The following is an 11,386-nucleotide window of genomic DNA, read 5'->3' as shown; positions in this document are numbered from 1 at the left end:
GGAAGAATCAGTTTTGTGTTGTGTGTTTCCTTGACTGATGAAGCCTTCTGGATGGAAGATGAAACGTTTCAGCAAAAAAAAAAGAAACTGTCTAGATGAACTGACTGAAAATTGTTGGATTGTATACCTGGAATATTGAGCATGGACTTTTTTGGTTCACTAGGAAACAGGTTTTGGACAATTACGAGCTGTGACCTCACTGGTGCAGGGTTTATTCAGAACCCACATGGAGAATTTCTCCTTTGTTTATGTGGTAACAAACCAGTAGTCCCCTAATAAGGCTTGGCTATGTGTTCCCCAGTAAGTACTGGTTAACTACCCATTAGATCCTGATTTGTTAGGTGTTCCCTAGTAGTTAAGCAAATTTTGTGTACCTTATTGTAAAGTGTTACCAAACAGGTTATAAAATTTATAAAACAGTATCAAAGCAAAACATGTTCAAGTATTAAGTAGTAAGTACAGAAGTATTAATTCCACAAAAATAAGATTGAACCAACTCAATGTGTCTATAAAATGTTTCAAATGTGTTGACAATGACACATGCCCAATGATATGGACATATCATTGGGCACTTTTAAGTGGGTATACTGTAATTCCCAAGCTTTTATAATGCGTATAACCCGTGTGCCTGTGTATCACATAGACTACACCACTGGATTAAATAATCTATCTATCTGGGGATGTTTATCCTTACTCCACTGGTTATGAAACATCTTGAGGACTGGTGTTCAAACACAAACAAACGAACCAACTTCACTCTTTGCTCCCTATTGTGGAGTGAAACAGTGTTGGAAAAATCCTTCGTCCATGCATGTTGTGTTCATAACTTAAAAAAACAAGTCAAGTACCAACTTACATTTTTGTGTGTGGCTGCATTAAAATGTAAGTAATGTTCCTTTCTAAAATTGGGTTGCCACGTCAAAATCCAAGATGGTTGCCACCATGTATGTTTATATGTAAACTGACAACCCAATCATTTGAGGAAACTAGAAAGCATAGTTTCTGAAGTGGCCAAATAATATGGTGGCCAAGGCCATTGGCCACCCACTGGCTCTGCCATTGTGCCTAGTAGGTGATAAAACTGTTCCCTCAACTGACCAGGATCTGTCACTCTGCGCCACTTTGGACAAGCAAAAAAAAAAAACCTCCTGTCCAGAAAAAAACGTTAATCCATTATCTTTACCCGCTTCTTCCTTTTTGGGTCATGACGGGGGTCATTAGTGCCCATATCCACCAGTCACTATGCGTGAGGTGGGGGACACCCTGGACAGGTCTCCAGTCCATCACAGGGACACAAAGACAAACGTAACAATCTCTCTCTCTCTCTCTCTCTCTCTCTCTCTCTCTCTCTCTCTCTCTCTCTCTCTCTCTCTCTCTCTCTCTCTCTCTCTCTCTCACTCTCTCACTCTCTCACTCTCTCACTCTCACACACACACACACACACACACACACACAGAGGCGGCAGCTCTACCAACTGAGCCACTGTGCCACCTCCAGAAAACACTCCTGTCAAAAACCTTTAACATTTACGATTCCAGTCCCTGAGTGACTGGAGACACTGACGTACTGCTTGCTCTTGTAATTTTCACCAACAGATGTCCATCACTTGTCCTGTGCATGAGACTGAATCATCTGAAACACAGCAACAATTCTGTCTGGCGTTTTTCTGTGTATTAATGGCTGGAACGTAATTGTATCTTATTTCTTATTCTGTTTAACTAAATTGACTGTATTTAATATCAATATGAACATTTGAGCTTTCATTATTCATCTGTTCTGCTCATAGAAATAAATGTTTTTTTTTTTCTTTTTTTTTAAGTTGCTTGTATGTTTTATTGAAATGTTTAGATGTTATAAGTTGTAAGGAATCAAAATTTGGGAGATAAAAGTGATAATAATCTGAAACATCACCATGTTTTTATGCCTTTCATGCAAGATAACTTTATTCTCATTTTTTGTCGCTACAAACATTTGTCAAAGTTTAATTTGGCGGTCAGAAAAGGTGACGTGAAACTGGGCAAAACAAGAAAGTAAAGTTAGTAATGGGATAAATTCTGACAATAATAAAAATACATTTATGGTAAATGGACTGTACTTATATAGCACCTTTCTATCTTATTGAGATACTCAAAGTGCTTTACGCTACAACCTGTGTCCTTCTTTACCCATTCATACAGCACTCTATCTCTACAAAGCTAATTGAACAAATTGTTCTAAAGACTAATCAGAGCTTTATCACATTCATACACCGATGGGACACACATCAGAGGCAGTGAGGGGTCCAGTGTCTTGCCCAGGGACACTTTGGCATGTGACTGCTGGTGGATTCGATCCGCCAACTCTTACATTGGAGGACGACTGCTCTAACCACTCAGCCACATAATTTTCATAATCTGTCTAAATGTATATGTGTAATTTAATATAAAATACAGGAATATTGTCAAATGTAATTTAATATCTGTGTTTTTTTAAATGTAAATTCTGATATTTATTAGAACTTACAGTTTAGGGTAATTTAAGAAACAATCATTTACAAATGTATAATTTTCCTTCTTTTGAAAGTGGTGCTCTGAGGCTAGATAATTTATGAATTATTCATAATCCATAAATTGATTTAATGAATTATTAATAATCCATAAATTTATCAGTTTTACGGCATGTACCCTACATGAACTATCCCTTTGTCCTGCTGTAGGCTCAGAATGCTGTCTTTACTCACTCTGCTGTCTGTTTTTGCAACTATTTTATCATAAATCTGAGTTCTTCTTTATGTTTCTTCCATCAAGGGCGTCAAAGGCATCCGTAATGTGGGGGGGACACAATGATGTGTGTAGGTGTGTGTGTGCGCGTGCATGTGTGTGTGCACGTAAAAAAGTGTACACTAGTGAACAAAAAAGCAGCATTTCACCTAGATTTCCTTTAATTCCACACATTTAAAGCATGTTTCTCACCAAGTTTGTGTAAATTCAACTGTGGGTTTTAAAGCCATTTTAACTTTAATACACTTTAATACAGAGCGTCAGGTCGGCACTATTTGTCTTTATAGAGAAATAAAAAACATCACCACTAGACTTTTTTTACTTGTGTTCAACACTACTCATCTAAATGATGTTTCTCACGAAGCTTGAGGACAATAAGGTGTGGGGTTTTAAAGACATTTCGACTTTAATGCACATTTTATTTACACAGCGTCTCTTACACCTGCAGCGTCTTACAGCGTCACAGTTACTCCTAAGCTAAGATGCTACAGACATAGCGTTCCTCTCAAGCATCCTCCTAATCATGTATATATGTTTATGGTCAACAACTGCCTGCACTAAGCTCGCTAAGCAGACGAGTGATCAACACAGATCTCCTACACCTGTGCGCATTTTTTGCCAAGGCAGGAGGAGACGCACAGAGACAGTGCAGGCTGCTATTGCATTTAGAGTTGGAGGTAACCAGGAAAACCTGTAGTGGAGTTTTAGTGGTTTGAGTATTCTCCTATTAATCAAGTGGAATGGATTTGTTCACGAAGAAAGATAAACTGTGCCGATTGAACTAATGTTTCATAGTAAAAGTGTGTGTGTGTGGGGGGGGGGGGGATCCAAATAAACGTTTATTGAATGTGGGGGGACATGTCCCCTTCACATGTAATGGGTGCGACGCCTATGCTTCCCACAGAAACCACACCTGGACCGTTGTTTCAGTGTTCGTGTGGATTGCTTTCCTGTCCTCTCTAACCTCAGCCACTCAAGGCAGATGTCTTCCTATTCTAAAAGAAGGTTTCTTTTTGGTAAAAAGAAGTGTTTCCTTTCCACTGTTAAGCCTCCAGTATACTCCCGCGTAAGTCCATACGCAAAGGTACGCAGAGGTACGAGCGTACCCCCCAGGGCATGTCCGTGCAAAGCTCAATTTTTTACGACCGCATATGCGTACGCGGTGTCGCACAATAAATTGCCCGGCGACGGACTGTTTTGTATGGAACACAAATGTATTAAATTCCCCTTCTTCATCTCTGATCTGGCCTTTTCTTTTGTTTTTTTGCCAAGAGACAAGTGATCTCTTCCTCCTCCGTTGGTGCCATGACTGAAATGGTGAGAAATGAAGGAATTTGTCACGAGCAAATTAAATTCAGGTCCAGCGTGGCTGCGGGAGGGTCTGGAGATTTCCTGGTGTGCTGGTCTGATGTGTGGGCTGCAGAGCTAGCGCTCCCTGTTTTTTTTATTTTATTTTTTTAGATCTTTTTATTAACAACATATAAACACAGAACACCGCTGTGGCTGCCAGCGCTCGTTTTTTTTCCCACCTGTCAATCAATCCAATAGGCATGTCAGCAAATGACCAATCGGCGACCTCAATTTGTCCCGAAGGTAAACGCCCCTTGTCTGTGAAGCTGCTCTGCAGCTGCTCGGGGCATACGCTGGAGTCTGAAGTCTGAACCCTCTGCGTACAGTACACATGTACGTACGTGTGAACGGACGTACGCGGCAGTATACTGGGGGCTTTACCAGTGTGCTGCTGAGGATGGGAGATGCAACAAAGTGGAAATCTGCTGCATTCTAATGACTTCTGTAGATAGATAATTTTACTAAATGGCATATTATAATCTATATGAATGATTTATTATGGTGCCAGGAAGACATTTGACATGAATTGGTGCTTTATATACTTCTATATTAATTGAGTGACTTGAATTAAAAAGTGATGGTCTGACAAGGGGCAGCACAGTGGCACAGTTGGTAGAGCTGCCGCCTCTAAACCAGAAGGTCACCGGATCAAATCCCGGGCCTTTCTGGGTGGAGTTTGCATGTTCTCTGCGCATTCATGGGTTTTCTCCAGGTACTCCGGTTTCCTTCAACAGGCCAAAAACATGCATGTTAGACTGATTAATAGATAGATAGATACTTTATTGATCCCAAAGGAAAGTGGCAGTCTGTAGCTCCCATTCATACAAACAAAAAGATAAAGACCCACAAGATAAAAAAAAGTAGTTTTAAAAAAATCAATCAATCAATAAAAACAACACTAAAAGAGGAGATCAAGCAACAACTATGTTAGGGGACATCACCAGCTAGCTTCTGTTGTTCCTGCCAGGAGGGCCAAATTATACAGCCTAATGGCACAAGGGACAAACAAGTTCTTTAGTCTTTCAGTAGACCAACACCAAAAAAAATATAAAAAGCACACTGGACACAATGGATTGGTAGAACATTATGCAATAACTTAGAGCAGACCCTGAAAGAGGCCAGCCTTCTGAGAAAGTACATTCTGCTCTGCCCCTTCTTGTACACAGCATCCATATTTGCAGTGCAGTTCAGGTTGTTGTCCAGCTCTAGCCCCAGATACTTATAAGTTGAGACCATCTCAACCTCCGATCCATCAGTAATGATGGGCTGCATAAGGGGTGGTGCTCTGCAGAAATCTAGCACCACCTCTTTGGTTTTAGTGGCATTCAGCAAAAGCTTGTTCTGATGGGACCATCCTTCACCAGGCCCCTGTACTCCCTTCTTCACTCTCCCTAATACATGCCACAATTGCAGTGTCATCAGAGAACTTCTGCATGTGGCATGTATTGCATCAGAGTTGTCTTGAAAGTCATTGGTGTAGAGAGTGAAGAGGAGGGGCGAAAGCACTGTACCTTGAGGTGCTGCTCGTCAATGTTGAGGACCTACAACCCCCAACTCGGACAAACTGGAGCCTGTTGGTCAAATCGTCCGATATCCAGCGTGCAAAATGGGCATCCACAGACATGATGTTAAGTTTCTCCTGGAGAAGGCTGGGATCGATTGAATTAAAAGCACTGGCAAAATCAAAGAATAACATTCTCACCATACACCCACCCACATCAAGGTATGTGAGGGCACAATGTAAGGTCGTTTTCACACCAGATAGTCCGGTAGACTCGGTTCGGTTCGGGACCAATATTCATGACCTTTTGTTTACATTTGAGCTGGTGTGTTTGCATTCACACTGCACTGTGCAGTCGAGTCAACCTGTTGAACCAACCTATTCCCCCGCTCGCCTGTGGGGGCGCTGCACCTAGAACTACTGAAAGAAACGACACAAAAACTTCTGAAGACACGTCATCTTCTTCTTCTGTAAATAAAAATAAATACGAAGTGGCATCAAGTTTTAGCAGTTTTAGGAGTTATATTTTGTCATTTTTCAAAAATGGACTCAGCATGAGCAGAAGATGAGACAGAAGACCATGGAGAATGTTGTTTTTCCACACAAGGCAGCTGACGGCTCCATATAAGGTAAGAGAAATGCGTGTTTGTTTACCCTGTGGCGGGGCTCAGTCTGTTTGCATTCACACTGTACTCGAACCGCGCTGGAGTTCTCTTCTACCGGACCGAGACCTAGGTTTTAGCCCGGGCCAGAGTTCGCCTTTTTGTTCCGTGACAGAGTTCGATGACGCGTTCACACCTCCCTAAACAAACCGGACTTTCAAGGAAAACGAGCTAGAGTTCGATTAAAGCGGACTAAACAGGGCTGGTGTGAATGCACCCTAAGAGGTACAGAACAGCATCCTCGACACCCACCTTGTAAACAAACTGAAGGGGGTCTCTCACCGCCAACACTTGTGGACGAACATTCTGAAGGACCAGTCACTTCAGTGTTTTTATCATGTGCAATGTGAGTGTAACCGGTCTGTAGTCTTTTAGCTCCTGGGGTTGGGCCTTCTTTGGGACTTGAATGATGAAGGGTGTTTTCCACAGTGATGGACTCTCCCCAGCCTCAGACTCAAGTTGAAGACCTGCTGTAGGGATTCACACAGCTCCCCAGCACAGGCTTTCAAGAGACTCTGGCTGACCCGGTCCGTACCTGCAGCCTTCTTCAGATGGAGACAATGTAGCTCCCTGGACACCTGGTCCACTGTGACTGATGGAGGAGTTGAGGTAGGTGTGGCAGGAACCTCCAAGAGTGGAAGAGAGGTGTAGGGGAACACCTTGCCTCAGAAAACAGATCACCACAGCTCAAAAAAACAAAAAGAGTTCACCTCATATTTTATTCACTGTCTCAGCTCACAAACTCCCCAAGTTGACACTAATGTAATAAAACAACTGTTATTGTGAACCTCACTAACCAATATGAACTAATTCCCCATGAAACGGACAGATGTTTTAATGGAAGCTTTTGTTCAACTGACTTCCAAGTTTGAAACATCCGAAAAACTCACAACGTTGATATCTTGCCTTATCGAAAAAGTAATACTCCCAAACTTTTGTTCCCATGAAGATAACACTGTAAAAACCCTTTTGTTTATTCAAATTGACATTCCTTTTCCAGGAGATGGACAGTCAACAGCGACACCTCTGTTAAAACATTGCATGTTTTAAGTTTGATTTTAAATATTCCACACCTGAATGTTTGTTTTTTAAGTAATCTTTCTTTAAGATAATACGTTTGTCTTATTTTCTTTTTTAAAAGGAAACTTTTATGGCAGAAAAAGGGACTTTAACTTTAGAAAACAAGACCAAGAGTCTAGGATCACCTCTTCCCGAGAGGTGGAGCTTCATCTCTGTTCTACACAGACAGTACCTTGCATTTTGAAGATAAACTCTGAAGCCTTCACACTTTTAAGAAAAACTCCAGAGACTTCACACTGGAGCTTGGAACTGGAGCGAGGAGAAACTTGCTTTTGCACTCAACCTCAGAGAGGCAAAGAACCTTCAGCAGAAGATTTCTGAGCAAACGGGAAGCATCCTTTCTGCAGACGTCTCAAGACGAGAGAAAGGACGAAAAGATACAGAACAAGCACCTTCCCAGAGTGAACTGTGAGTAATCAATCCAGAACAGTTATCCATCGAACCAGGTCCAGAGGAGGACTACAGTCTTCATAGCCAAGGTAACTTGGGAGATTTCTCAACTTATGAGCTACCATCTGCATCTATCTGCCTGTTATCTACGGAAGCTGTTCAAACTGGAGAACCCTCATGGTTTCATCTGTTTGTTGGTGACCCTACATAACAATAAACTTATCAGAAAAACTTAGCTCACCTTAGGTACAATACGAACCACTTCACAAATATAAACCAGTCCTTTAAGTTTTACTAAAAAGTATTTTTACTCATAAATTAGACTTTTGATTCAAAGCCATTCAATGTTCAATTAACCTTTTTGTCATGTATAATATTCATCATATATATCACATATTATTATTTTTATAATACATAAAATCAACTGAATTTGGGATTATTTTGGCATATATGTGCGTATTACTGATTTGATACCCTTTAAATATGAGAAAATAACTCATGTTCAGTTTACATTATTTTGGGGTAAATAGGGACTGATTTTCCTGTCCAAGAGAGAGGTGGTGCCCAAACAACGAGGTTATTTGCATAATACTGTACATGCATATCTTAATAGCTTAACTCGTAACTGATAATTAACAATATATTTACACCCCATATCGCTACAGAGGCATATTGAAGAGGAACAGGATGGTCATGATCAGAGGAGGCCAGTGGGGTCAGTGAGCAGCTGGTCATTGGGGGACTGAACCGGTTGAAAAATGTGTTCAGTTCCTCAGCTATCCGGAGGTCCATACAGTCCACCCTACCCCTGCTGTTGCAACCAGTAATAGTTTTCCTACTATTCCAGACTTCATGCATATTATTATCCTCCAGGTTCTTCTCCAGCTTTTTTGCTCTATGCCTCCTTAGCCTTTTTCAGGCAGATTCTCAGTTCTTTTTGTACCTCCCTCAGCATCACCTAATCTCTGCTCCTAAATACCCCTTTCTTCCTATTAAGAACTTCCTTTTTCTCTAGCAGCGATCCACAGTTTGTTGTTGGCAAAGCATTTCACTGCTTTAACAGGCATCACCTGGTCCATACAAAAGTTCAAATAGTCTGTCATACACCCCACCATCCCCTCAAGGTCCTCCCAATGTTAGTTAACCATTTCATTCCAGTCTGTGGTGGCAAAACAATCTCTTAGTGCATACTCTACTTCAGGGGACCGATCTGTTCTCACAATGGAAAAGCCAGGCAGGTCCACATTAGCATCTGGAATGTAGCCAGTTAGCCACATCTCAGTGAATGTAAGTAGACTGGTGTCTCTGTGCTTCGGTAACTCTAATTTGTCCCTAGGTGCGAGTGAGAGAGTGAATGTTTGTCTCTATTTAGTGTCCCAGTGATGGGCTGCAGACCTATCCAGGGGGTCCCCCATGTCTTGCACAGTAACTTTTATAGATACCAGTGATCCAGAGCTAACTGTGAGAAGTCCTTTATTCTAAGGGTGTCCCAATAATTCAATTAAATTAAGTTTATTTATATAGCGCCATATCACAACAAAGTTGTCTCAGGGCACTTTACAGAAACATTCACATACATAGAAAAGCCAATTAGTAAAGTTCTCCATCTAAGGAAGCCAGCAAACTTGTTGAATCTTCACTTTGTCAGTCTCCCATCATGAGCAAGCACAGTGGCAACAGTGGAAAGGAAAAACTCCCTTTTAAAAGGAAGAAACCTCCAGCAGAACCAGGCTCAGGACAAGCGGACATCTGCTTTGACCGGCTGGGTTTGAGAGGACAGGAAGGACAGGCAAACAAACACAGAATGGCAGGTCCAGATATAGGTGCAGATGTACCTGAAAGACAAAAAACACATGTTAAGGATAGAAAAATAAATACAAATACAAAGCAGGTTGAGCAGATTAAGTAAAGAAAGTAGCATAGTGAAGAAATGCGTTCAGTTTGTCCTCCAGCAGTCTACAGTAAACCTATAGCAGCATCTAAGGGATAGCTCAGGAAACTCAAGCCAACCAAACCTATAGGATTAGCAAAACTGAAAGTCTTGAGCCCAGTCTTAAAACTGGACAATGTATCAGCCTCACAGACAGAAATTGGAAGTTGGTTCCACAAGAGAGGAGCCTGACAACTGAAAGCTCTACCTCCCATTCTGCTTTTGGAAATTCTAGGAACCACAAGTAAACCTGCAGCCTGAGAGCAAAGTGCTCTGTTGGGAAAATATGGAACAATAAGATCTGTAATACAAGATGGAGCTAAATTATTGAGAGCTTTGTAGGTTAGAAGTAAGATTTTGAATTCAATTCTGGATTTGACATGGAGCCAATGGAAAGAAGCTAAAACTGGAGAGATATGATCTCTCCTACTAAGTCCAGTTAAGACTCTTGTGGCAGCATTTTGGATTAACTGAAGACGTTTTAAGTATTTGGACACCCAGATAAACAATTGCAATAGTCCAGTTTAGATGTGACAAATGTATGAACTAGTTTTTCTGCATCTTTTTTAGATAAGATGTTTCTAATTTTAACAATATTGTGCAGGTGGAAGAAGGTGGTTCTAGAATATTAGAGAAGAAGAATTAGCAATACTATTTTGTTTTCAGACCAAGTACAAGTACTTCAATTTTGGTACTTTCCAATACTACCGATGGACCCGGCACAAGAGCCTGGCCCGCCCACCCAACAGACAGATCCACAACCAGGGGTGCAGACAAAAATTGATTAATTAAATAATCTAGATTCTTAGTCCAGGTGATTCTAAATGCATTCTAAAAGCCCCAAAATCGATTTTAAAATGAGTTTAAGTTATTTTTTTCCATTCCTACTCCCGAGCGTACTGCATATCACATTACGTGTCCAAACATCACCTTAGAATTTGGCTGTGTAGGTAGGCCACAGTACAGCAAGCCTTTTAGCCAGCTCCCTTTATTTGAAGCCTACTAGCATGGAGCTGGAGGACAGCATGATTCAGCTTCATCGTTAAAAGTCATTTTGGACCCTACATTGTTCTGGGGAAGACAGAGCTTGACAAGAGCCTGACAAGAGCACGACTGTTTGCAAGAAGTTCAATTAAATTCAGTTCAATTCAATTCAGTTTATTTATATAGCGCCAAATCACAACAAAGTTGTCTCAGGGCACTTTACAGAAATATTCACATACATAAAAACCACTTAGTAAAGTTCTCTATCTAAGGAATTGTAAAGCAGTAAGAAGTGTAAAATAAAATCTTCTGGAGCCGAGTCCGACTACCGATAATGAGTAATTAACGATTTAGTACTTAAACATTAACCATTGAACTTAGAACACTTTTTTTTTTAATCAAGAACACAGCACAGTCTGTTTTCTGAACATCACCTGTGTTTGACTTAAAATATGTCTAAACCTTAGCCTATTTATATTTTTATGTCCTCAATTACTTGCAAAGTGGAAGAGAAAATGACATCCAGCAAAAAAGTGATATCAATCTTAGGTATTGGTGTGTTTTGTGAGTACAAGTAGGAGTATATGAGACTGTTATCATGCCACCGCTAGTTTTGTTTTTCTTCTTCTTTTTCTGTCATTTATGTTCGTGGTGTGTTTGTGAGCGAATGTCTTTTTTTTTTTTTTTTTCCACCCACAAAGTGGAAATATTTAGCACAGTTTGCTTCAAT

This window comes from Nematolebias whitei, chromosome 4 (genome assembly GCF_014905685.2).
Source record: "Nematolebias whitei isolate Nwh7 chromosome 4, NemWhi1, whole genome shotgun sequence".
Taxonomy (NCBI): domain Eukaryota; kingdom Metazoa; phylum Chordata; class Actinopteri; order Cyprinodontiformes; family Rivulidae; genus Nematolebias; species Nematolebias whitei.
This window is presented reverse-complemented; position numbering follows the sequence as displayed.